At 39.9% G+C, this 26787-nt stretch overlaps 1 pseudogene; it reads left to right on the plus strand.

Moving 5' to 3' along the window:
* Window positions 1–26787, plus strand: part of LOC149289952 (latent-transforming growth factor beta-binding protein 1-like) — an 84375-nt pseudogene that overhangs the window by 20731 nt on the left and 36857 nt on the right.

Here is a 26787-nt window from a genome sequence, read left to right on the forward strand (position 1 = left end):
TTAAGTAGAGAGGCTTGAATAAAATGTACACTAAAACAAAACATGAATTAAAAACAGTTGTTTGATTCTCCCTTGAGTGGATTACATAACATTATTTAGAACATTACCCTTTACATTTTCCTCTAATCCGTTTTGAAAATGCATGGAGAACTTCTGCTCCATTCCTCGACCCCCAGCTAAATGTCTTGGCCAAACACAACTCCAGTGCAAGAGACACTCACATCCAGTCAGCTCCAGCGCTTTCTCTGTTAAGACCCCGGTGTGCATGTGTGGAAGGTTCTGCTATTGATTTCAACGGGAGCATTTTCCTGCTATTGATTGAATGCTTTGAGCAGTCAATCAGTGACAAGAATAGTTGGATCATGAAGGAAGAGCGCAGTTGCTGCAGCAGGGAAACCTCTTCTGTGTCAGGGAAGTACTTTAATATGCATTCTTCAAAAACAATGAATATTGAAGTACTCAGATTCTTCTATAGTGGGGTGCCAGGTACATGATACTGTCTGTTTAACTTATTTATATTATATTTTTCACGCAGATTTCTGTAGTGAGGGTTATATTATTAATTCATTAGTTTAAGACTGTCTTCTACTCAATGTTTCAGTGTGGCAAACCATTGCCGGGACTTTCCAAACAAGATGATTGCTGTGGTACCGTTGGAACTTCTTGGGGATTCAACAAATGCATGAAATGTCCAAAAAAGACAAGTAAGTAATGTCATTTTTTGATACTGAAACGTAATATTCCATTTATACGTTTACAATAGAATTCCTTATATCCGACTTTTTTGATGCTGGAGCTTTGCACTGTTGGCAGCCACTGAATCTTGTATTGTAGATCAGCAGCCCTTTCTTCTATAAGCTGTCCATGTTCAAAAATATCACTGCCTCCTACTTTTTCTCTATTAGCCATGTCCATGTTAAATGCCATTCATACTTAATGGGTGCTAATTTCCTACCCTCTTCAAGGAAAGATGTACCAGTAGGACCAGTAGCAAACCTACTAAAAGGGTTGAGGAGCCCTCTTATAGGATCCTCCACTATGAACAGTCTAGAATACTCTCAACACTCTAACAGTCTAAGGCTGACTATAGAGACTAACTGATACTACTGACCACATTAAGCAAATTATTGGCAGTGCCCTAGAATGCCTAATAGACAAACATTGGAGGACTTTTTGGGTGGCCTTTCTAGGAGTAAGATATTACTAAAACATAAGCCAAACATTTCTACAACCACGTCTGGAATTTCACCTCTGGTGTCCCAAGGCTGATGGCTGGTGGGCCTCCTCATGCCATAAAAACATGAAAACACATTTTTATAAGCACGCTAAGTAACAGAAAACTTCCAAAATTGGTTCAATATGCATGTAGTTCAAAAATATACGTTTCCTTACTTACATCTGTCACTTTGGATTCATTGGTTCTCTGCTATCTAGTTTTTCCAAAGTCCTAACTATTTGAGTATTATCTATCCACGAATACCATATGTAACCACATAGTAATGTAATAAATGGCAGGATTTTTGCGTCCTACAGTATAATAAGATGTGAGGAAACAATAGTGTATAATGGCTATGGAATTATGACTTATCATAATTACTATGAGTAGTGAGTGAATCATATTAACCGAATGACCTGTATGTTTTTTACGTGCCAAGCTTTCCTTTAAGTTACACTAGTTGCATTTTATACCCTTCTTAGGTTACTATTTGATCACTTCAAGCAAGGGCAGGGCATGTACTTAACAATGTCTCCTGTAGTATTGCAAGTCTCCACAGGATACATGTATTATGGAATAAAGGATTTGGCAGCTACGTATGTAAATAATTTCAGAAAAGACTTACAGGGAGCTTAAACATTTATAAGATTTTCTGTTTCATTGAAAACTGCAAGTAAAATACAAATTAGTTATTTGGTTTGTCGGAAGCTTTTTGAAAAAAGTGATTTCTATAGGTTTTTAAAGTTCAAAGAGAAAACCGATTTGTTATTTTAGTGTAGCTGCATTAAGGAGCGTGAGTCCCTGGAGCATTTGTACAAAAAGGGTCCCTCTTTTCTTATGCCTCAAATAATTTTCTAAGTCAACACAAATAATACATAATTAATGTTAAATAAAAAAAGAACGGCCTATCGCATGTTTCTCATTTTTCTTCATGATGTCACACCCTGTTCATATTAAGTGCTGGTATTACATTATGTTCAACCTAATCTAAGACCTGCCACTGCACATGCCATGGTTTAGTGCAAAAACGGCACTGCGCATGTGCATCCAATGAAGTCTTGTGGGATTTGACAGGACTGATGGCCATTAATATCTGGACAATTGCCAAAAAACATATTACACATATCACACAACAAACTAGGCACTTAAGCTCATCTAAACTGATCTAGCACTCTGTCTGGCAATTTCCTCGATGTGGTCCTTTGTTAACCCAGCCCTGGACTTGGTGCTAGCAACTTGCTGACAGCTGCCAACCAAGAGGATAGGCTGCTGGGATTTCACAGAAACAGAAATCAATGAAATAAATGAAAAATAGACACAATCCCTTGAACATTAGTCCATAATACAATGTACACTTACTTTTGCTTTGGTTTTACAGACTATCCTGGTTATTCCCAACTGATGGAATGTCCCCAAGGCTACAAGCGGATCAATGCTACCTTCTGCCAAGGTAAAACATGTACAGCAAATATGGGATCATTAAGAATTCAGAGTCTGCTGTGAGCAATGTTCTTATATCAAGCTGGGAACTTGATAATTATTGATATATGTTTTTTTATAGAGTGCCAGCAAGTTCCGTACTGTTTTTACACTAGAGGAGAATGCAAACTTTACAATAATACTAAAAAGGACAATAGAACAATATACAATAACACCAAATTGACAATATACAGTATATTATCAATGAATACCCATAAGACATATTGCAGACATCTTCAGGCCCGTAGCCTAAAGATTAGAAAGGACTAAGCCAAACTAGCTGTCTGGCACACCGAGCAAATGCTGGTTGACGATGCCACATGGAGTGTGCCGCTGCCAGCTGGATATGCCCCGACATCGCACTACGCCAGCATAAAAACATAACATGGGGCCTGTCATATCCACCCGTCGGCCAAACTTACAGCCGCCAGTCTTAAAAGTGCCATGGCTGTCTCGTAATCACTAATTCCTATTTATCCTGCCCTGGAGAGGCCAATAGGGTAGTTGCCCCTCTGCCACCCCTGTAAGCGCTACCATGCCTTTCACTAAAGTTCCCATGATTGCACAGTGTTACACTGTGTAAGGTTATATACATGGAGGTTATATAGCCCTCATTTTTTATATATATATATTTTTTATATCAGTTTAAATTCACAGGTTTTTACTTTCTTGTAGTGTTGTAGACATTGTGGACATTCTGTTCTTTTTAGGCCTTTCATGTAAGTTATAAAAGTATTCAGCGTATTCTGATATGTTCGGTAGAAACAAAGGCATTCTTGGGCCCTAGCTAATATGGGAAACTTTCATAGAACTTTTACCCAGTTTTTACCACTCATAACCGCAAATTATCTTTTCAAAATCTTGATTTATCAGGTTTTGCTTACCAGGAAACACCAAGGGAATTCAGACTACTGCAATATATTTTCTTTAAAAAAAAAAAGGTCACTGCATATTTTTTGTTAAGTAGAATGCTGATATGATATATATTCAGAAATCATGATGTAATTGGATTTATCTAGAGCTGTGCAGTCATAAGTTTCAATAATACATATAATTGCTACATGGCCAGAAGCCTATGTTATGTCAGTAAATAAAATTGATGGCTAATCCTAAAGTTTTCAATCGGAAAATACTATCATCAGTGTACTATGTATGTTTTACAAATTACCAAGTTATTTCGTTATCTAGTTGAAGTTAAATTATCTTCAGAGAGAAAGTAAATCGTCTGATTGCTTAATTAATAGTACCAGCATGTCTCTTGAGGTCTGAGCTTGTTTTTTATTTTCTTTAATCATGTAGTAGTTTCTCAGTTTTGATGTTGCATTTAGCTGTTGCTTCCATGCGTAAGATCTGCTGTGTTGTTCTTGGGACTTATCTGGAAATGTTCCAGAAATGCTGAGGTTCAGAATGTTTCCATATTCCTATTTATAAGTGAGTTTGGGGGTTTAGTGGGAAAAGCAGAGCTAGGGGCAACTGGGAATGAAGAAGGACGGATCCTAAGGTCTAGGGCCTAAAAATGGTGCCATTTTTATTTTCCTTTTCACCCACACTTTTTGCATTTTGTTTTGTACAAGTGTAACCATTATGATCTTAGGTCTTTATACTGGACTTGTGATCTTTTTTCTTTAAAATCTCTGAATTGTATAAACAATATTTAGCACAGTCAAGCACTTTTTAAAATGAATATTCATCAGTAATATTAAAACTGAATTGAACAGCAAATAAAAACCATTTGGCCCACCTAGTCTATCCCTTTTCCTTGATGTAGAGGCTCAGACCTTAATCAGACCTTGGTCTTTTTTTGGATTTAGGATAGCTTTATGCCTATCCCAAGCAATTACGGAGATTTTCCATAGCATGCAGCTCAAATGCTGGAATTTGTCAGTGATATATAACCAGCAAATAGCACCGTTTAACAAAATCATTATGTCCACATTTTTAAAGAAAATACATTAGAGTGAGATGCTGTGATTCCATCAGGAATCTATAGCACACTTTTATAGGTCTTTTTTTCTTTAAGGAACCTTTAAATAGAGAGCGTTTTTCTTAAGAAAATTACTAAACAAAAAACAAAACCTAGAAAGTGTATCTTTAATATAATTGTGGAATTAAATCCCAATCAACCTAGTGATATGTAATGTACTTTAAATCATTATATATATACTTCCACATATATTTTATAAATCTACTGAGGGGTTATGGGTTTTATTTATTTATTTTTTTTAAATGTTATTTTGCTTCCTTTTCTTTCTCTATTTTAACTAACTTTTTAAAGTAATGTATGTAAGGTTGCTGCCACTTCAATGGAAGTGGAATGAAATCTCTCCAGATATCACTTCTTTATATATTAGCTGAGAATCTATATCTGCTGTCACAGTCACTCTTTTATTGTCAACATCAAGGAATAAGCTCTCCAAGCCTGTAATAGCAGCACATGTTTACCATGATCTCAGTTATTTAAATACCTTCTATTCATATCAACACTCAATATATTTGATTTGCACACACGGCTTCTATTGTTTACGGGCCGGCAGTGTGCTTCATGTCTGTCAGTGTAAACCACATGGCTAGTACAGTAAATGGCAAAACTCACCCTCACCTAGAGCTTAGAATGCGCTCTTCTTGATAGTAACTTTGGGAAGTAAGGAGATGCTGCGGCTTCTCAATCACCACAATTTCTTTCAAAGAATTTATTGTACAAATCCGGAAGGGGTCTGAGTTTTGAGATTTATACTTCACCTTGTGGTGCTCAAGGGATTATAGAGAGCAAACTATGTCTTTTGAAAGGACGGTAATGTGATAGACTTCCGTATTCTTCTGCGTCTGTGCTGGAACATTCTGGGAACTGAATGCTCCCCTGTGATATAATTGAGTCCAAGCATCACAGGTGAACCATTTATATGGTGCGTTTTGTGAACTGGGTCTGTGGTTATCTAGTACTTCAACCCTATGGAGAACTCTGTGAGGAATTTTAAGAATCGCCTTGTGAGCTAATTGATCAGCAGATGACTGGTCTGATTTGTTAACTTATGTTCCTTGAAATATATTGAGCTCTTATAAGTTTAAAAAGTTGCAGTTTAAGCATAGACACACAGAAGCACTGAAACCGATGTCAATTTAGAACCACTCATCTAATCTAGTCTGCCCATTGTTTCTGATATGGAAGCTCATTCTTTAACTGGCCCTTATCTTATATTCAGGATGCCGTAAGCAAGATCCCATGCACACCTTAATATCTTCACTGCGGCAAAAGAGGGAGGTTTCTGGGTAGACTACACTGTGAAGTTCCCAGATATGTGAATTACCCAGAAACCCTCTGACCTTCATAAAAAGGATATCATTAACATAACCATAAAAAATTAGCTCAGTGTGTTGTCAGACCAGTGAAATTTACCTTCCAAATCTGCTTACAATGTTCATCTACATGTCATGTGCATAAAGGGAGCTGATTGCAACAAAAAGAAGTAAAACCTACTTATTGTCCTTGGGATTCATCCTTTAAGAATATACAGCTGTCAACTGGAACTAGTTTCAGGAGCCAAAAACTATGTAATCATTGTTGTAGGAGACAACTTACTAATGTAATTTCATTATCTTTAATGGCCACCCAGTAAAGCCAGTATTACTATAACTGTATTGACATTTACCGAATCAGGATTAGTTTTCTCCTTATTCATTTTTTTATCATTACTGTTTGTATGGCGCCATAGATTCCACAGTCTGAGCATATGATATTGCCATTATTGTATAGTTTCTTCTTTATTGCTCATTGGAATGATAGATCCATGACTGCATTTCTTTTCTTTTAACAAAACAGAAATCTTGTAAAAAAAATAAATATGATTTATGAGTAATCACAGGATGTTTTTTTTTATGCACAAAAATGTATATAGGTAACTATGAAAAGATGACCGAAAAACCTATTTGTACTTGTGATCTAAGGCTTGCGTTTTATAAATCATGCTTAAATGGGATATAAAAAGTTAGATTTAGAACCATGTCTTGCTGATTTGATTACCTTTGTTAAAATCTCACCAATTGGTGATGAATGTTTTATATAATTGATGTTTCATGGCTCTTTAAATCCCATGTATACCACATTTATTAACCAACAACTAAATATTGGAAACGGCACTGAAACGGCACTGAAATCCAGTGTCAGCCCAAACAGGAAGTTGTGATACACTTCCTGTACCCTGATTGGATTATTTTAGCAGAATGTAGAATATTGCTGATTTGACCATTCCATTGGCTACTATGGCAATAAATCCTTACACAAGAATCACGGTCTACACATAACCCCCATTTTTTTTAAGTACATATATAGTATACATAAAATTAATAAACCAGAAAACTTAAAGAGATAAATGTAAAATTGCATGATTTTACTATTACCATGACGTAAAGTCATGATTTTATTAAAGACACGGAGGCGAGTATTGCTTAACTCTTTCTTTACTGTAACAAATAGCAGCAAAGAAATTTGAACAGAAAAAACAAAATACAATATGTGGCTCCAACAGCCAATCACCACACAGCATACATTATAATACAAGTCTCCAGCCGGAAATCATCCTCTTTCTTTGATAGACGAACTTGATCAGTCCCACCAACGAAGCGTCCAACATGAGAACAGACGAAAAACCCTTGAACATCCGTAGAAATCAGGATGGAAGCGAAAAAGACGGACGAACAGATCAAACTGCATGGAAACAAGAAAACAAAATCTACAGGTTAACTCCAGTGCATGTAAAGCAGGAAAAAGGGTGAAAACCAAACACACAAAATGGCATGAAATATTCGGAGAAATAAAGAAGTGTAGTAGATGAAAGACAAACCACAATATCACACAGCCTAACGTAGCACAAGAGGCAAATAATAAATAACGAAATAAATAAACGTGCACCCCATACAAACCATAAGCCATAGGGTGGGAATGAGTCCCACGCAGTGGAAGAAAGGGGGGGAAGCAATACTCGCCTCCGTGTCTTTAATAAAATCATGACTTTACGTCATGGTAATAGTAAAATCATGCAATTTTATGACAAGACACGGAGGCTCCTATTGCAAGTTCAAAGCTGAGCAACAATAGGAGAGAAAATATGCGATGAAGGACGAAAATAAAACTCCTTAAAGGTAGAGGGCCTGGACCAGTCCGCAGCCTTCATCAAATCCTCCAAGCGGCCACCAAGACTGATGACTTTCGTGGCCACCGCACTCCTAGAAGAATGGGCTCCAAACACCGAGGTGTCCACCCCAGCAAGACCCAGAACCCTCTTCAACCAACGAGCCAGGGTCGTAGAGGAGACTGGACCGAACGGAGCCTTGAAGGATATAAAAAGATTGGGATGAGACGAGGATCGCAAATGTGCCGTGCGTAGTTCATATTCCTTAAGACAAGCCACAGGACACAACGAAGGAGAAGAAGGAAAAGCCGGATAAGACACAGACCTAATAGAAGTCTTGGTACGCCTGGAGATATTAAAAGTAACCCCCGAAGGGTCAAAAGAACGACTATCAACATCCAAAGCGCGAACGTCCGCTACCCTCTTGCAGGACACCAAACACAGCAAGGTAAGTAATTTAGCCGACAAGTCCTTGAGAGGAAGGGACTCATTAGGAGGCCAAGACGCTAAAAAGGAGAGAACACAAGAAACGTCCCAAGTGGACGAATACCTAGGACGGGGAGGTCTGGAAAGCCGGGCACCCTTCATGAAGCGACAAACCAGAGGGTGTTGTCCAATCGGACAGCCGTTGAGACCATCATGGGATGCCGAAATCGCCGATCGGTAGACGTTGATGGTGCGGTAAGCCCTGCCAGCCTCAAAGAGAGACGAGAGAAATTGGAGAACCGCATTTAAAGGTGCAGAAGAGGGATCCAAGTCCCTAGCCAAGCACCAACCAGACCAAACTCCCCAAGCTGATCCATAAGCCTTCCTGGTTCCCGGGGCCCATGACGCTGCCAAGAGGCGTGAAGTCGTGTCCGAAATTCCGTGGATTGCCCAAGGTCCCCCGAAAGCAGCCACGCCAGCAGGCGTAGCGACCCGTCCAGAATCAAAGGATGGGAATGACCCTCCGGACTGAGTAGGAGACGAGGAGAGTGGGACAACAACCTGGGAGGATCGATCGACAGCTCCAACAACGGAGGAAACCACGGTTGTGACCTCCAAAGCGGGGTGATGAGGACCAACTGAACACCCTGACGCCGAACTTGAAGCAGGGTGCGCGGTATCATGGAAAACGGAGGGAAAGCATATTGGATCCTGCCGGTCCAATCCTGAGCGAACGCATCCACTGCCAGTGCGCCTGGATCCGGTCTCCAGCTGAAATACCGTGGAAGCTGTGCGTTGAGTCTGGAGGCGAACAGGTCCGTACAAAAAGGACCCCAAAGTGACCCGATAGAACGGAACACCTCTGGATCCAACCTCCAATCGCTGGAATCCTGTAGATATCGAGAATACCAGTCGGCCACGGAGTTGTGCAATCCGGGAAGATATTCCGCTTGGACCACAATATTCCTGTTGAGACAGAAATCCCAGAAGTGATGAGCCAAATCCGTCAGGGTCTTGGAATGGGTCCCGCCGAAATGATTGACGTACTGTACTGCCGAAACATTGTCCATCCGGAGTCTGATACAGACGTTGGCACGGTCTTTGGAGAAACTGCGGACAGCAAAGGACCCGGCCAGTAACTCTAGAGAGTTGATGTGAAGACCAGTCTCCTCTGGGGACCATCTGCCTCCCGTAGTGAGCCCGTCGCAATGAGCTCCCCAGCCATGCAGGCTGGCATCCGAATCGATGGTGAAATCCGGACGAGGACCCACGATGGCCTTGCCATTCCATGCTTCCAGATTTCGGATCCACCATTGCAACTCGGCCCTCGAATCCGTGTCCAAAGAAATGAGATCCGCATAGGACGCCCCTTCGCGAAGATGAGCAATCTTCAAGCGTTGGAGAGCCCGGTAATGAAGCGGAGCCGGAAAACCCGCCTGGATGGAAGACGTTAGCAGACCGACAATCCTGGCCAGGAAACGGATAGAGATGGACGGGCGTTGCAGAGCACGATTCAGTTCCTTGCGGATAGAACGAATCTTGGAAGACGGTAGACTGAGCATCCCCTGATCCGCATCCACCATGAAGCCGAGAAACTCCATCCTGTGGGAAGGTGCCATGCAGGATTTCTCCTCGTTGATGAGGAAACCCAACTCCGAAAGGAACGATATTGACAGGTGCAGATGAGACAGCAGAGTGTGACGATCCTGAGCCATGATCAGAATATCGTCCAAGTAAATGATAAGTCTCACCCCTTGCGTGCGAAGCCATGACACCACAGGACGAAGCAACTTGGTGAAACACCATGGAGCCGATGCGAGCCCAAACGGAAGACACGTGAAACGCCATTTCCGTGCTTTCCAAAAGAACTGCAAGAGATCCCGTGACTGTTCCGCCATGGGGACCGTGAGGTAGGCATCTTGCAGATCCAATTTCACCATCCAATCGTTCCGCAACAGTAGGTCCCGAAGCAGATGAATCCCCTCCATCTTGAAATGCCTGTAACGCGCCAAAAGGTTCAGAGATCTTAAATTGATAACTGGGCGGAAACTGCCACCCTTCTTTTGGACCAGAAATATGTTGCTGACATAACCTGGACTGTCGTCTGAGACCGCTTCTATAGCGCCTTTTTCCCACAGAGTGGTCAATTCGGTGTCTATAAGCATTTGGTCCTGATGAGAAAACATAATGGGAGAGGGGAGAATCCGTTGACATGGGTAAGAAATTAATTCGATCGTGTAGCCCCGGACACAATCTAGGACCCACGTGTCCGCTGTGAGATCTTCCCAAGACCGGAAAAAATTACGGAGACGTCCGCCCACCTGAAACGGGAAAGAAGGAATGGTTAGTAGTGTACTCACCATAGGGACGTCGATGACCTCGTCCGGAACCCCTGGCCCGCCATGGCCTGGCTCGTGACGGGAAGAATGGAGAAGGTTGCTTGAGCTCCCGACGTGGAGGGAGTTGCGTGAAGGAGCCTCTGGAAGTTCGAGAAGAACTGAAGGCATTACGGCCGGCCAGACGGCCCCTGAATCTGCCGGCCCTGGTGGAAACCCGAGGATCAAACACACGTTTCATTGATGATTGGGCTTTGTCCAACGCGGTGAAAGCCCCAACAAAATGCCCTAGTTCTTTAATGAAAGAATCCCCAAACAGGAGACCTTGAGCATCCTTGCCCGCCTCCGATAAGGAGAGATTGGCTAATTTAGGCTCTACCTTTAGAAGGATGGCCTTGCGTCTCTCAATGCAGAAGGAAGTGTTTACATTCCCTGCGATACAGATTGCCCTCTGAATCCACCCCAAAAGGGTGTCTGGGTCAACAGATTCCCCTTTCTCCTTGGCATGGGACGCCAATTCAAACAATTTTGTCAGGGGGCCAAACACGTCCAGGTGTTTATCCTGGCAGGACTTAAGGGCAGACTCTAAACCCTTCCTAGGATTCCAGCCAGATTTGGCTAAATACTGGACCATTTTTGGGTCCACCGAAGGGGTCTCACAGACTTTATTTGGGACAATAGGGCGTGGGCATTCCGCTCGTAATTTATTCCTAGCGGATTTAGATAGGGGGCGTCTAACCCACTTTTCTAGATATTGGGCAATATGGGCGGATGGTACCCATTCGGATGAACGCGGATGGTGAAGACTTTCCGGGTCAAAAAGGGAGTCTCCCTGAGGATCAAGAATCCCTGGTGAGGGTGAAGTGTGAGAGACCCCTGGGTCCTCTTGTTTGGGGGAACCTGGTTCCGAGGAATCAAAAGGCTCCTCATCCAAATCCTCATCAACCTCAGAGGAATTTTCAACCGGCATGACCTCCTCAGTGGAGTCAGGCTCCGAATCTGAGTCCTCGGGGAGTGTTTTTGCACACTTCCACCGCCGCGCCCGTTCTGCCTGGCGCGGGTAGGCTCTTTTGCGTGCTAATGTCACGCTATCTAGGGCGGCATGGGCATCGCCGTGTTCAACAATTCTGGAGGTCGGGGCTTCAAGGTGTTTTTGTTTGGCCACTGCTTTTTTAGGAGCCGTCACTTTAAGAGGTGCCACAGCAGCTTGGAGAGAACAGGTATTGATTGCCTGGGCAATTGACTGTGACAAAGTAGATGTCATGGAACCCATAGCAGCTAGAATAGCATCAGATACAGACTTTTGGAAATCTAAGTGCGGCCCAGAAGTGGAAAGGAGACTACTACTCCCACTAGCCACAGGCAAAACTGGTTCAGCATCTAAATCCCCCAGGGGGAGAACATTGTCTGCCTGAGAAGGCATCTCTTTGACAGGCTTAGGCATGATGATAATCAGGAGCAATTATCCAAATAATAATCTGATCAGCCTGTTTAAGTGCACTGTCGCAATAGAGAAAAAAAAAACAAAAAAAAAACGGGAGTTGAACAAATGAAAATATAAGTAGAAGCACCAGGTTGGGAGCTTACCCCTGCCTGGGCGTACAGAGAGTTGTCCGGAAGAATGGAGATGACAGAGAGCACCACCGAGCAGCCGATCCGCGTGGAGGAAAAACCGCGAAGAAGAAGTTGAGGAGAAACGGTCGCCGCGGAAAGTCAATAGAGATCTACACACGGAGAGACGCGAGTAAAAGAAAAAATCATGGCAGCCCCGCCGGTAGAAGTAAGAGGGGGAACACCAAAGCAGGACATACCGGAAAGAAAAGGTAGGTAAAGGAGAACGAAAACGGAACCCGAAACGGGAAAAAACAACACAAAATAACCCCTAAAGAATGGAAAACCAACAAGAGAGGGCAAAGCCCAAAACCCAAAGAAATTAGGAATTACTAAACCTGAAATAAAAACATGAAAGCACACACAGAAAACGGTCAAAACGATAGAGCAGAATAATAATCAAACTGGAATATATATAATTATGAAATCACATATAGAGGAATGGAATACACTGGATAATACTTATCTGATCCAGTGAGCAGCAAAGAAAGAGGATGATTTCCGGCTGGAGACTTGTATTATAATGTATGCTGTGTGGTGATTGGCTGTTGGAGCCACATATTGTATTTTGTTTTTTCTGTTCAAATTTCTTTGCTGCTATTTGTTACAGTAAAGAAAGAGTTAAGCAATAGGAGCCTCCGTGTCTTGTCATAAAATCTGAACTGTCTTATCTATTTTTTTCTTCATTAGATATTAATGAATGCCGTCTGCAAGATGTATGTCCAAATGGAGAGTGTCTAAACACCATTGGTAGTTACAGATGCACATGCAAGCTGGGCTTTGTGCCAGATCCCACGTTATCTGCCTGTGTAGGTGAGTCAAGACAATTAGATCACATGTTTATACTGCAAATATATGCTTAGAAATGAATGATAACCCATTGACTAGACTCTGGTGCTTGTGAAGTTGACTCAGGGTCGGCCTTAGGGGTGTGCAACATGCCGCACAGGGCGCCATGGCAACAGGGGCGCCTGCCTGGGACTTAAATTAAAACATCGGGGGGTTTTTTTTTTTTTTTTTTTAACGTTTAATGGTAGATAGTGAGAAGGGGCAGAGGGGGGAGATTTTTTTCCTTTCTTTTTTTTTGGGATGGGGTGCCAGAGGAGTAGTCCGCACAGGGCGCCAGAACACTTAAGGCCAGCTCTGAGTTGACTTCTACACCCTTAATCAAATAAAATGCTAAAAACACTGTGGGCTTATTTACTAAACACTAAGCAAAAAAAGTCAAGTTAGTGTTTTTAGCAGTAACTAGGAAAAGTAAAGGTAAGCTGACCTACAGATTTGCATCCTGGTGATTTTAATATGTTGAGCCAGTTTGTTATTCCAGGGAAGAATCATAACACGCTTGACCTCACTGAGCTAACAAAGCAGTATTGACTACACTTGACATATGAACAGCATGTCCTCTATCCAGAAGCTGAGACACTGTTGAGATAGACATTTGTAAACTAGTAATTTAACACAGGAACACAGGCACTGGACTTTATTTACTAAATGGAGAATTGGCAAGAGAGTTGTGACTTCAAATCACTCTTCCTTATTAAGGTATTAGGTCCAATAATGGCAAGAGGGAGTGAGCTGACTCAGTAATGCATAAGTCGCTATTAACTATGCATTGTATAGGGCCTGTGAAACTCTTTCTGCAGCAGAAGCTTACTGGGCTGAACCTTCATAATGTGCAGTGAAGAAGTTGAAACCACAACACTCCAGAAAACTCTCCATTTAATGAAGATGCTTATTTATTTGTAAATCCATTTGGATTACCCTAAGATTTATACAATACAAAGCTTGAAATTATATATATATATATATATATATATATATATATATATATATATGGATTTTCTTCCATTACACAGCTACTGTAGTGACCATGTAGCAGTGTTTTATGCATATAACCAAAAAATATATTAGTGAACAAATTACGATTGTACCTTTTATTGGAAGCTTCCTAGCACACACAACCTCTGACTGCAAAAATCATCCTTGAATGATGGGTAATGAAGTCTGCAGCAGTTAAGTTTTCAGTTGATACCTGATCTGACCTGTTAAAGGTTTCTGTGGTTCTAGACCTAGTCTGCCAGTATACGCCACTGCCCACTGTCAGTGTTGCCCTCTGCATACTTTTTATTACAAGCAGTTTGTGTAGTAGACTTGTGCATTTGGATTTACTGATCGGGAGAGGACATTGCCAGAAGTGCCACCACATTGTCCTGAGTTCAATTTAGGGAAAATTGACGGCCCTTTTGGTGACGTCCTCTTCCCCGATTAGAGAACCTGGGAGAGGCCGACCCACGAAAGCGCCAACATTTTAGTGGAAGTTCCCGCTGGGATATGTCCACGGAGATGCGGGCAAAGATACAAAATAGCAGATTGACAAGCGAAGATAGAAAAGAAGGGAGAAAAAAGAAGATGCAGAAGCAGAAATGGTTGTCAGAAGCGGAAGTGGTCGGCATAGAAGGCAGGGAAACATTTAGAGAGTGTGAGAGAGAATGAGAATGTGTGAGAGAGTGAATGTGGACACTGGGTAATGAATTTAGTTTCCATATTAAAAATGCCCCCAACTTGTCGGCCGTACCAAACGGGCAGGGAACATAATTCTTTGCCCGAAAATGAATGGGCCAATAATAAACTGAGAAATATGTCTGAAATGTTTTTGGCCCATTTGCACATGTCTATTGTGTACTAAGAGTTCTTATTTCTCTATCTTCATCTGTACTTGATTGTTTTGAGGATTTGTAGATTTGATCAAGATTGTTATGGCTAGAAAACTTACCTCACCACAGGAGAGTCTATTTTTAATGCAGCACATGCGGTATACTAAATAATGGACCTTGCTTATACTTTACACACACATTCATTTAATAGATCATTTGTGTTCCACGAAGAAAAGCTCTAATACAACAGAAAGAAATGTGATACCCCTTCAATAATGTCTTAGTGATTTCAATGCTTCCTCATCAGGATTCATTCCAATTTTTATATTCAGGGATAGTTTATACGATTGTTACCCCCAACTGATATGATATTTTAAACATGTTTTTCATAAACTTTTGACATTCCAGTAGAAATAGCTAATTGGAATATTGATGTGTTTATAAATTATTAAATTATACTTGGAAAAAACAAGTTGGCATCTCAGTGCACTAAAATCACAGTTTACCAATACATTATTATCTCTGTAGTGATCATGGTATCCATGTACCTAAACTGATTTAGACTGCGGCTGTTTCTCCAATGTCTAAATTATATTTGCTGTGGTCATTGTAGTTTGCCTTTAGGCGGTAGGTTAGGGAACCAAAAATGATGTAGCCAAGACACATGATTTTCTATGTTTTTAATTATCTCAACTTTGTTAATCAAGTTAAGATGGCTTAAGGTTCTAATTGTCTAATGAGACATAGAAGTGTTACCCCAACAGGTCATGACTGTTAGGGAACTGATCTGCAGGTAGGTGGGTTGGGTAATATACAGTGGGGCAAAAAAGTATTTAGTCAGCCACCAATTGTGCAAGTTCTCCTAACGCAAGTTCAAAAGATGAGAGAAGCCTGTAATTTTCACCATAGGTACACTTCAACTATGAGAGACAGAATGGGGGGAAAGAATACAGGAAATCATATTGTAGGATTTCTAATGAATTTATTGGTAAATTCCTCGGTAAAATAAGTATTTGGTCACCTACAAACAAGCAAGATATCTGGCTCTCGCAGACCTGTAACATCTTCTTTAAGAGTCTCCTCTGTCCTCCACTCGTTACCTGTCTTAATGGCACCTGTTTGAACTTGTTATCAGAATAAAAGACACCTGTCCACAACCTCAAACAGTCACACTCCAAACCCCACTATGGCCAAGACCAAAGAGCTTTCGAAGGACACCAGACACAAAATTGTAGACCTGCACCAGGCTGGGAAGACTGAATCTGCTATAGGCAAGCAGCTTGGTGTGAAGAAATCAACTGTGGGAGCAATTATTCGAAAATGGAAGACATACAGGACCACTGATAATCTCCCTCGATCTGGGGCTCCATGCAAGATCTCACCCCGTGGTGTCAAAATGATCACAAGAACGGTGAGCAAAAATCCCAGAACCACACGGGGGGACCTAGTGAATGACCTGCAGAGAGCTGGGACCAAAGTAACAAAGGCTACCATCAGTAACACACTACGCCGCCAGGGACTCAAATCATGCAGTGCCAGACGTGTCCCCCTGCTTAAGCCAGTACATGTCCGGGCCATCTGAAGTTTGCTACAGAGCATTTGGATGATCCAGAAGAGGATTGGGCGAATGTCATATGGTCAGATGAAACCAAGGTAGAACTTTTTGGTAGAAACTCAACTCGTCGTGTTTGGAGGAGAAAGAATGCTGAGTTGCATCCAAAGAACACCATACCTACGGAGAGGCATGGGGGTGGAAACATCATGCTTTGGGGCTGTTTTTCTGCAAAGGGACCAGGACGACTGATCTGTGTAAAGGAAATAATGAATGGGGCCATGTATCGTGAAATTTTGAGTAAAAACCTTCTTCCATCAGCAAGGGCATTGAAGATGAAACGTGGCTGGGTCTTTCAGCATGACAATGATCCCAAACACACCGCCCGGGCAACGAAGGAGTGGCTTCTTAAGAAGCATTTCAAGGTCCTGGAGTGGCCTTGCCAGTCTCCAGATCTCAACCCCATAGAAAACCTTTAGAGGGAGTTGAAAGTCCATGTTGTCCAGCGACAGCCCCAAAACATCACTGCTCTAGAGGAGATCTGCATGGAGGAATGGTCCAAAATACCAGCAACAGTGTGTGAAAACCTTGTGAAGACTTACAGAAAACGTTTGGCCTCTGTCATTGCCAACAAAGGGTATATAACAAAGTATTGATATGAACTTTTGTTATTGACCAAATACTTATTTTCCACCATAATTTGCAAATAAATTCTTTAAAAATCAGACAATGTGATTTATGGACTTTGTTGTTTCATTCTGTCTCTCATAGTTGAAGTGTACCTATGGTGAAAATTACAGGCCTCTCTCATCTTTGTAATTGGGAGAACTTGCACAATTGGTGGCTGACTAAATACTTTTTTGCCCCATTGTAAGTGTGTTGGTGTAACTGCGCATTTCTTGTTGATTTGCACATGTGTATAAGTCACACATACTTATTTATTGTTTCTTACAGCATCTGATCTGATTTCACATATTATTATCTTTTATTTATATAGCGCCAACAGTTTACGCAGCGCTTAATACAAATATCTGTTTGTAAACTCAATGTAATAAACCACTGCCTTCTAGCATATTTCATAGAAAGTCAATACAAATATGCAGATTTAATTAGTGTCGATAAGAGGAAGAATCTTTGGTTCCCTGCATACTTAAATTAGATTATATTCTCAGTAAATCTGTAGAAGGTAAAATATCCTTTGATGCTGATCAGGCTATATTAAGAGACCAGGCTAAATCCAGATGTATGTAGGCAGTGCATTGTATGTCCAGTCTGGGTATTAACGTGCAGCCCGTGGATACTTAACCCAGGTGCTATATTTAACAGAAACCTGCAATATGAGATTTTTAGTCATCATTGCTATTAGTTACGATACATTAAGTCATTTCTACATTGTCAGGGAAGATAAAATTTCATCTTTTTGAAAGCGAACAGTGAGGTGATCTCACCACTGGAGAATCTGAGAATGTCCATACATACAGTACCCAATCTTAATACAATACATAGTGTTCTAAACTAAGAACATTTTTCAGGGAAGAATCATGTTGCAGTCGTTTATACTTATTGATCGTTTTAAGAGTTTGCGTTTGAACGACTTGTCTCACATATACAGGCATGTGTATTTGTGTAAGCCATCTGTTTGGTTTAAATAAAGATTGTGCTGGATTACTAGTTAGTCCTCCATTTCACCCTTTGAACCATAAATAAAAAATCAAAAAGGTTTCTGTTGATCTGTGGGTTTAAGGTACTCCCAATAGAGCAGGGAGGAGAGAGAAATATGCAAATACGACATGTTGGTTTGCGGGCGAGTTACTTCTATTTAAATATTTGAAGTCCATTTTAAGCGGCTAGCCATATTGTTTTTTTATAACAAGAAGGGCTGATCTTGCCTATGCATCAAGTAGGGCCAGCTCAGCCCTATATATATAGGATCCCTTTGTCGGTGTACAATTTCAGTATCTATGTCTATTTCTAAAAACCACTTCTGTACGTTCCATCTAGTAGCAGTTTTTAATTTCAGTGAGACTTTAAAAGTCTAAGGCAAGTTTATTTTAGTATTGGACTTTGCCAAGGAAGCTTTAGACTCACTTTGCAGTGTCATGAGTTGGGCTGGCAGCTTGCCTTTCACGCTCACAACTGCATACTGTTGCCAGGCTGTTCACACATTGACTATATTCTGTACTATGTATTTTAAAAAAAAAATCTATCTGCAGGCGATATCCACTTTCCTAGACTATAAGACTTTTAAAATCTCAGTGGGATATTAAACAACACGGAAATGAAATAGCTCAGGAGGGGATGGAGATGATGGTAAAATATTATGACTTTACCAGCGGCTGGTATTATTCCGATATGCTAAAAGAGAATTCTTCTGCATAATCATGATAATGTGGAAAACAAGAATTTATTTGTATAGTTGTTGTATCAACATATTCATACACAGAGATACAGTAGCTTTATATCTAGCTTCTTCTGCGCTTTTCCACCAAAAGCTTGCAGTAAAATGTAAATCAATTATTAAATACCGCTAATCGCTCACATCTACAAAGCATATCACAACAGCAAAAAAAGAAAAGAATGAGCAGTTATCTGTGTAATATGCTTTGGAAGCTCTCTGCGGACCATGGCTTTTGCTCTGAGATGCAACAGCTGAACTTTATTTGTGATTAATCAGAGTCACTTTAAATGATGGCAGGTGTGCAATGACTTCTATTTAACATGAGTTTGAATGTGATTGGTTAATTCTGAACACAGCCACAGCCAGGGCCGGCCGAAGACTTAACGCCGCCTGGGGCGAAGTTTAAAACGCCGCCCCCCCCCCCCGCCGACGCCGGGGGGGGGGGGGGGGGCGTCATTTTAAACTTCGCCGACGGCATAATCTACGACCCCCCCCCGGTACTTACCTTTAAACAGTCCTGCGGCGAGTCTCCCTGCTCTGCCACGGTGCCGGCTTGTAATGCTGAGCGCCGGAAATTGACGTCACTTCCGGCGCTCTGCATTACAAGCCGGCACCGGGACCGAACAGGGAGACTCGCCGCAGAGGAGAGAGAGAGAGGGGCGCCGAGCGGGTAAGCTAAAACCACTCGGTGCCCCTCTCTCTCTCCTCCGCTTCAAAAAAAAAAAAGCGCTTGGGGCGGCAAAGTGCCGCCCCTTCTAAAGTGCCGCCTGGGGCAATTGCCCCAGTCTGCCCCATTATAGGGCCGGCCCTGGCCACAGCCCCAGTTATAAGCGGGTGCGCACACTTATGCAACCAGGTTATTGTGTTTGTTTGTTTTTGTTTTTTCCCCTCAAAGATTTTTAGTTTGTTTTTGCAATTGAATTGTTCACGTTATAGGTCACATTAAAAGTGAAAAATGTTCTGACATGATTTATCTTTGTCTCATTCTTTAACATCACAAGAACCTGGCATTTTAACAGTGGTGTGTAGACTTTTCATATCCACTGTATGTCTTGGCCATTACTTATGAAACATAATTAATTCTCTAAAAAACAAAACAATTAGAGGTCTTATTTTGCAAGTTTGCAAATGTTTTGCGCCATCTTTCCTTCCAATCACGTATAATTGTTTTGTTGTTTTTTTTTTAATAATTTTCTTTTTATTTCTCCTACAGCTGATAATCCTTTGGTGTCTGAAGAGAAAGGTCCTTGCTACCGCCTTGTCAGCACAGGAAAGCAATGCATGCACCCTCTGTCTGTCCAGCTCACCAGGCAGCTGTGCTGTTGCAGTGTGGGCAAAGCATGGGGACCCCATTGTGAGAAATGTCCCGTTCTTGGTACAGGTAAGGAGTAGCCAATATACGTTTCCTTATGAAAATAAAAATATGCACCTAGAAGAGTCTCAGGCGCTTGTTATATGTTAATGACATTCAAATATATTCATATATTGATAGTAATAAACATAAGCCAATCATTCAGCTCCTCACACAATCTCATAAATCATTTCTTTCTAACATATGGGCAAAATGTTGCCTTATACTGAGATATAGAATAAAGACAGATCCGGATGCCTGTGAGGTCCACAGATTGCATCAATAAAGGCAGTAATTATATTTTATATAAAAGAACAAAATATACATTTTTTTGAAACTACAATAAAATATTTTCATATATTTTCTCATGAGGAAAAGGAAAGTGTAGTTAATGGAAATCCTAGACTTAACATTATGGCTAGAGACATGAATAGAAATTTTAGAAAAATGTGGTTTGAATAGTATTTTGTACAACAACAAAAATCATTTTAAATAATAGTGGTTTTAGTTTTGAGGGCTCGTTCTCTGATTTCAGGAAAAGGTAAAATGACATTGAAATTATATTTCAATTTCCTAAAGGTTGTCAACATTAATCATCGCTACCAGCTAGTTCCATGATACGTTGTAAATTCTGCTTATATAGTTTGCTCTCATTAAGTTACAGACAGATGACTTGGTGTCCTCTTTTAGGATACAGGCAAAAATATAATTAGTTTAAAGGTCAAAAATTGCAATCCTGAAAGGTAATTATTGTGTTATATTTATGAGTGAATACACTGACGAAATTAAAAATATGAAAAGTTTTGAATCACTGCACGTTAACAAACAAAATTCCACCTAATCAACTTCCCAGGAGCTCCGAAGTGTAGCCTGCTTTTATAGAACCGTGCTAATACCGTTCCTCAATGGCTCACCAAGAGCTTTCCCCTACCAGCTCCAAATATCACTCTCCCATCTGGAGAATAAGGAGCCTTCAAGCTTGAAGGATAAGGATCCTTCAAGCCTTCAACTCTAAAACTGCCAATACCATGATTTAAGGGTAAAGGTACAAGTATAGTGGGACCCTAATTTGTTTTATTTGGCCCTGGGGAATTTTGGTAATGTTTCATACCCCCAAACATTTCAGGTGTCCAAACTGGGACACCTGTGTTGGGGCATGTGACAACAGACAGGAAGGTCCAGCCCTGGTCAACCACCAATCTTACTGGAAGAGTCACCTTGGAACTTAGCTTCAGAGTGTTGCCTGGTGAATACGTTGGATTTGCAGTGGAGGTCTGTTCAGCAGTGCCAACTGATGAATTTCGGGAAGTTGGGCCATTGAACTCTAAAGAACTTTTTTCTCAGTGGCAAATTTCAAGCAATTACTTGCCTCCACTTTACAGGAAACTGTATATAAAAAAACCATCGTATGGGAACATTCAATTCTGTTTGTTTTTTGCTTAATTAATCAGCAATTTCCCAGAGAGGCATATATTTTCATATGTATTTTGTATACATGTCACCGCAGATGAAAGTTAGTTAGCATTGTGGATTTTTTCTAACATGTTTGGATGTAAAGTTGGCTTGCATCTGATGTTTGAACGGTTGAGGTGCATTTGCTTGAGTCAGATATACATTTAGTTTGATTTAAAATATAAACACTTCTCTTTGTTTGTCAGAAATTACACTTCTTTATGTTATGGGTATTGAAACGAAGAATAAACAAAACAATTCTTTTTTGGTAATTATTAGTAAAGAATGTGATTTGGGGCGCAATTGTAAACAATGGCGGACTAGAGTGTTAACATATGTGATAAGGACTATTAGAAGAATTCAGAGTTGTTTTTATCAAAACTAAAAATACTGGATTTTTAAAGGTGCAGTTCCACTTACACTGCGGATTTCAACAATTTATTTAAATGCAGCATTAGGAACATTGTTGCTAATACCGAATCCAAGACAAGACCCAAAAACTGCTGAAAGTTTGGGTCTATACAGCAGGAAAAAAGGGGAGACTAGATGGGCCGAATGGATGCTATCTGCCATCAAACTCAATGTTTTAACTGTTAAATGCCCAAGATGAACCCTTTATTCATGTAAAATGTTGCCTTATTCATATTTATTGCTGGAAACACTTTACTGTCACGTGACTCAATGGCAGGCTATTCATAAGAAAGACAGATGGCATACATAATAATTTGCTTTACATGCTAGCAAGTATTGTTTTGTCTAAAAAGAACAGCACCGTTACCATTTTCATTGTAAATAATCCAGCCCTGTAACGCTTCTCCCGTTTGTGTCTCTGTATTGTAATATACTCATATATATATATATATATATATATATATATATATATATAAACATGTACATTTAATTATAGGGGCCTAAAGTGTTTTGTTTTTTTTAAAAAGAGAATACCAGGGTAAAGACATTAAGTCGGATTTCTGACAAAATGGTTATATGAAGTAATTGATTTCCTTAGAAATTTAATCTTGACAATGTTCCTGGAAAATCAATCATATAAAGGAATCTGTATTCGGTTTCCATTTATTCCTTGAAGCAATAGTTTATCAAGTTAGGTACAGGGTAAGTGGCTTGTCTCTAAGTAGAGGAGAGATTGATCCTTTGGTCTTCCTGTCTTGGGGCCGTATAATTCCACGTGCCATTGAGCGTTGCACCATAGAGAAGGACATTTATATCCTGCATTTTAGCCACTTTGATGAATTAAAACCATAAAATAGTATGGAAATGTGTTTTATGTGTCTCACGTGGGAGATTAATAAGACCCAGGATGGTCTAGAGCATACTGCACATGTTAAACACTTTTAACTACAAATGTTTTATGATCATTCTTGGATGATATTAAAAACAGGGATACATAACACTTTTAGCATTTCATCCCTGAGTGGGACTATTGGCTACAGTAGAACTAATGACTGTAATAACAAGTAGTTGCATTTTTATTTTCTTCTTCATTTAAGCTGCCTTTAAAGAGATCTGCCCAGCTGGAATGGGCTATACAATGCCAGTAGTACGAGTCCCACCACCGGCCAGAACTTACACTGTACAACCTCCAGTTAGAACAACCCGTACACCGGTCATTACAAAGGAAGAACCTATAGAAGCATTATCTGTAGCCGAAAAAAATGATCCTGATGAGTCGGCAAAGGAAGGTAAGAGGCACGTGGTATGTCAGAGAAAGTGGCAGAAGAGGTATACTGAAAAACTTCTCTACATCTTCTCTGTGTCAACATACATCAGTATATACACACAACAATATGGTGCTTACATGAAGTCTACAAGTGTGCTTTCCACAGGCACCCACACACTTCTATTCTCTTGTTGAGAAGGTAATGTTTCGCAGAATCCCACTAAACTAAATGAATGCTCTTTTGACATCTTTCACTCTTTTGAAACATATTTTACAAGTGAGGAAGGGAATAAGGGAATAGGAGATGGGTTTAATGAGCACCCATCATGCAGAATGACCCTGGTAGGTTGAAATCCTTTCCTGAAAATATCTATAAAACGGTCATTTTTTGTAAAACAACAATCTAAGTTTATTCACCCATTCGTTTTCTGCAATAACCAGTGGTAATTGTCACATATAGATACAACATATAACACAGCAGGTATAACACATCTGCTTGTTCTATTAATGTTGTTTTGTTGTTATTTTTCCTACAGATTCTGCATCAAATTCTGAACAGGTAAACAGTACTTCCTGCTTACAAGTCTTGTGTATGAATAAACTATTTTTTTGTCATAGGTCTAATTCATTAAAAGATAAAGTGCAAGGTCACCCAGTTTTGTGGATCACTAATTCTGCATACTTACTACTGATGCACGCATGAAAGTCAGCTTTGCTCATACTTTTAAAGCTACCTACCTTTTTTAATCATAAAACCAGTTAATGATTCTAATTTATCTTTAGATTTATTTTAAAAAGGGCAATACTAACTAAATAGCATGCATCTGGAGAGAAGGTCCTACATGAAGTGACTTTACAGGTCTCCTCTGAGCACTAAATTCTGTGATATATATATATATATATATATATATATATATATATATATATAGCAGTTAAGTGTAGCATTAAAGAAAGAGAAGCTTTTGGTTGTTGTTACATTTGATTTATAGTATCTGCTAACCTTGTTTTTGCAGTTTTTCATTGCTTTTTCGTATTGTCACAGGAACTTGTAACATTAGAAAAAGACAAACATATAGTGGACCGTGGACAGCCTCAGCTTTCCCCTGGAATTTCAACTATTAACCTCGAACCTCAGTTTCCAGGTAGAAATTATTTAATGAGAAAATTCATACTCCAGCTGTTTATTAAAAAAAAATACTCCACAATCTTGTCTTGACTCTCTTTAAGACCGAATAATAATCTTTGTGGACCTTTAAAGGTCAATAATATTTAATGTTTAATTATTTTCCTTATATTACAAAATATTAATGTGTTCTATTACGAGAGACTTCTGGGATGAAAATTATTGGAAACATGCTCTTTAGGTGATATTAAAATTGTAAAATGTTAAGTAGAAAAACATTCTTGATATTCCTTTTTTTTTTTTTGCTTTAATTTTCAGTTGTTGTTGAGAAATCATCTCCACCAGTTCCTGTTGCAATTGCCCCAGATGTTTCCACATCGAGTGCAAGCCAAGTAATTGCCCCTACTCAAGTCACAGGTAAACAATGGACGTTTAAAACTTGTTTTTTATATAAGTTTGGCTATGTTGACATTAAAAAACAGATTTAAAGTCTGCCATGTGGTGGACACATCTGTTTCTTTTATTTATATTGTGTGAAGACTTGTGTCAAAGCTGTGGTTATTACAACCATTTTTTTTTCCGGCGCTATGGTTTTACATATGGAAATGTTGTATTTGTTTTATGTTTCTACCTAAGCATGGATAATTGGTTGTTAATTATGATGTGTTATTTAGTTATGTTATATGTTACTCCTCTACACGACATGAACTCCTCTACAATACATGACAATTTACAGTATCTCTTCAATAGCTAAAATCAGTGGAAATGCATTGGAAAGACAATTTGTTAAAATCCCATGAAACAAATTCCAGGTTATACTCACTAATATTCTAACTTTCCCATTCATGGAAAATAGCAAACGCCTACAGTCTGAATTGAATTGGTCACTTTTTTTTATTGATCCTTCCACTGGCTTCGAAAGATCTCTTAGCATTTACTTTAACTTTCCGAGAGTAGATATTTTGGCCAGCAAGGTTTTTTGGCGATGAAGAGACTAAATCTACAGCATAGACGCTGTGGAAATACCATAAATATAAACTGAAATTGTCTCCAGCTTTTTAATAGCAACCCCCCAATTTATGGAAATGCACTAGGATGTCCAAAAATTGATGGAACATGCACTTGGTATGATTGAAAAATGCTTTAAACATTGGGATTTGTTGTATGCATTTCTTTTTGTGCTTACGTTTCCTATAGAGATCAATGAATGTGCCGTTGATCCTGATATATGTGTAGAGGGGCAGTGTGTCAATCTCCCAGAAGGATACACATGTATCTGCTTTGCCGGATACAAGCTGAATGAGGAGAGGACCAAATGTGTTGGTGAGATGCATTATTATTCATTTTATGCCTTTCTTAAAGCTGTGAAAGATTATCCATTAAGCACAGTAGACAGATGCCTGGGGGGTTCCCCACATTCTTGGGGACCCAGTATTCTAATTGATGATCTACTGATGCACTATTACTTGCCAATAGTAGTAGCTACCCTTTGTAGTCATTTGCTCCCCATTACATGTGTGGCAGTTCTTTTTGTGTGTGCTCATAGCACACCCATCGATGGTACTGAATTGCCTTCAATTCCTTTTTTCTTCAAACAAATCTTGTGCATATAAATATCTAAATTTCTCCCACGGATAGCGAAAAATTGGTAAAAAAAATCAATAGAGCTGTAGGGGGGTCGCCTTTTGATTTCACTTAATACACATTCACTGAATATACACTTTATTCACTTAATATTTGTTTATTTATTTTTACATATATAAGCAACAACAGCGCTGTATTCTTTCTTTCTTTTTTTTCTTTCTTTCTTAAATCGTGTGCATGTTACATACTATATGTTTTGAGCAGGCTGATTAAAGGTGATCACTGTTAATTAAACATATCGGGGTTTCCTATTACTGTTTCACTGTTGGATCTAGAGAGGATCTAAACATAAATTGCCTTTTTTTTTTTACAGACATCAACGAATGTGAAATGGCTCCCTATCGCTGCTCACATGGCCGCTGCGAAAACAATATGGGTAGTTTTCTCTGCATTTGCCCAGCAGGATACATGGCTAATGAACAAGGAACTGATTGTGTTGGTAAGTTGCATTACTGAAATAATGTAACGGTAGTAAAACAGGAAGCAAAATAGCTTTACCATACTATGTATATTATATTAATGTACTGTATATAAAGCTACCCTGCTGATCACCTATTCTACTTCACAAGTGATACCTAATATCCACCAGTAGTTTTCAAGCAGCCAAGCGAGCTTCTTGGGGCTCCTATTTATCAGGTGATGGACGAGACAGTAGAGTGACCCAGTAGAGGGACACATATCATTTTCACATATTGCTGACCATTGTAGGTAAATTGCTGCCCTGTAGTATGTATGATG

The sequence above is a fragment of the Sceloporus occidentalis genome, unplaced genomic scaffold, assembly GCF_023333645.1.
Source record: "Sceloporus occidentalis isolate IW3139 unplaced genomic scaffold, rSceOcc1.0.p SCAF_42, whole genome shotgun sequence".
Lineage (NCBI taxonomy): Eukaryota > Metazoa > Chordata > Lepidosauria > Squamata > Phrynosomatidae > Sceloporus > Sceloporus occidentalis.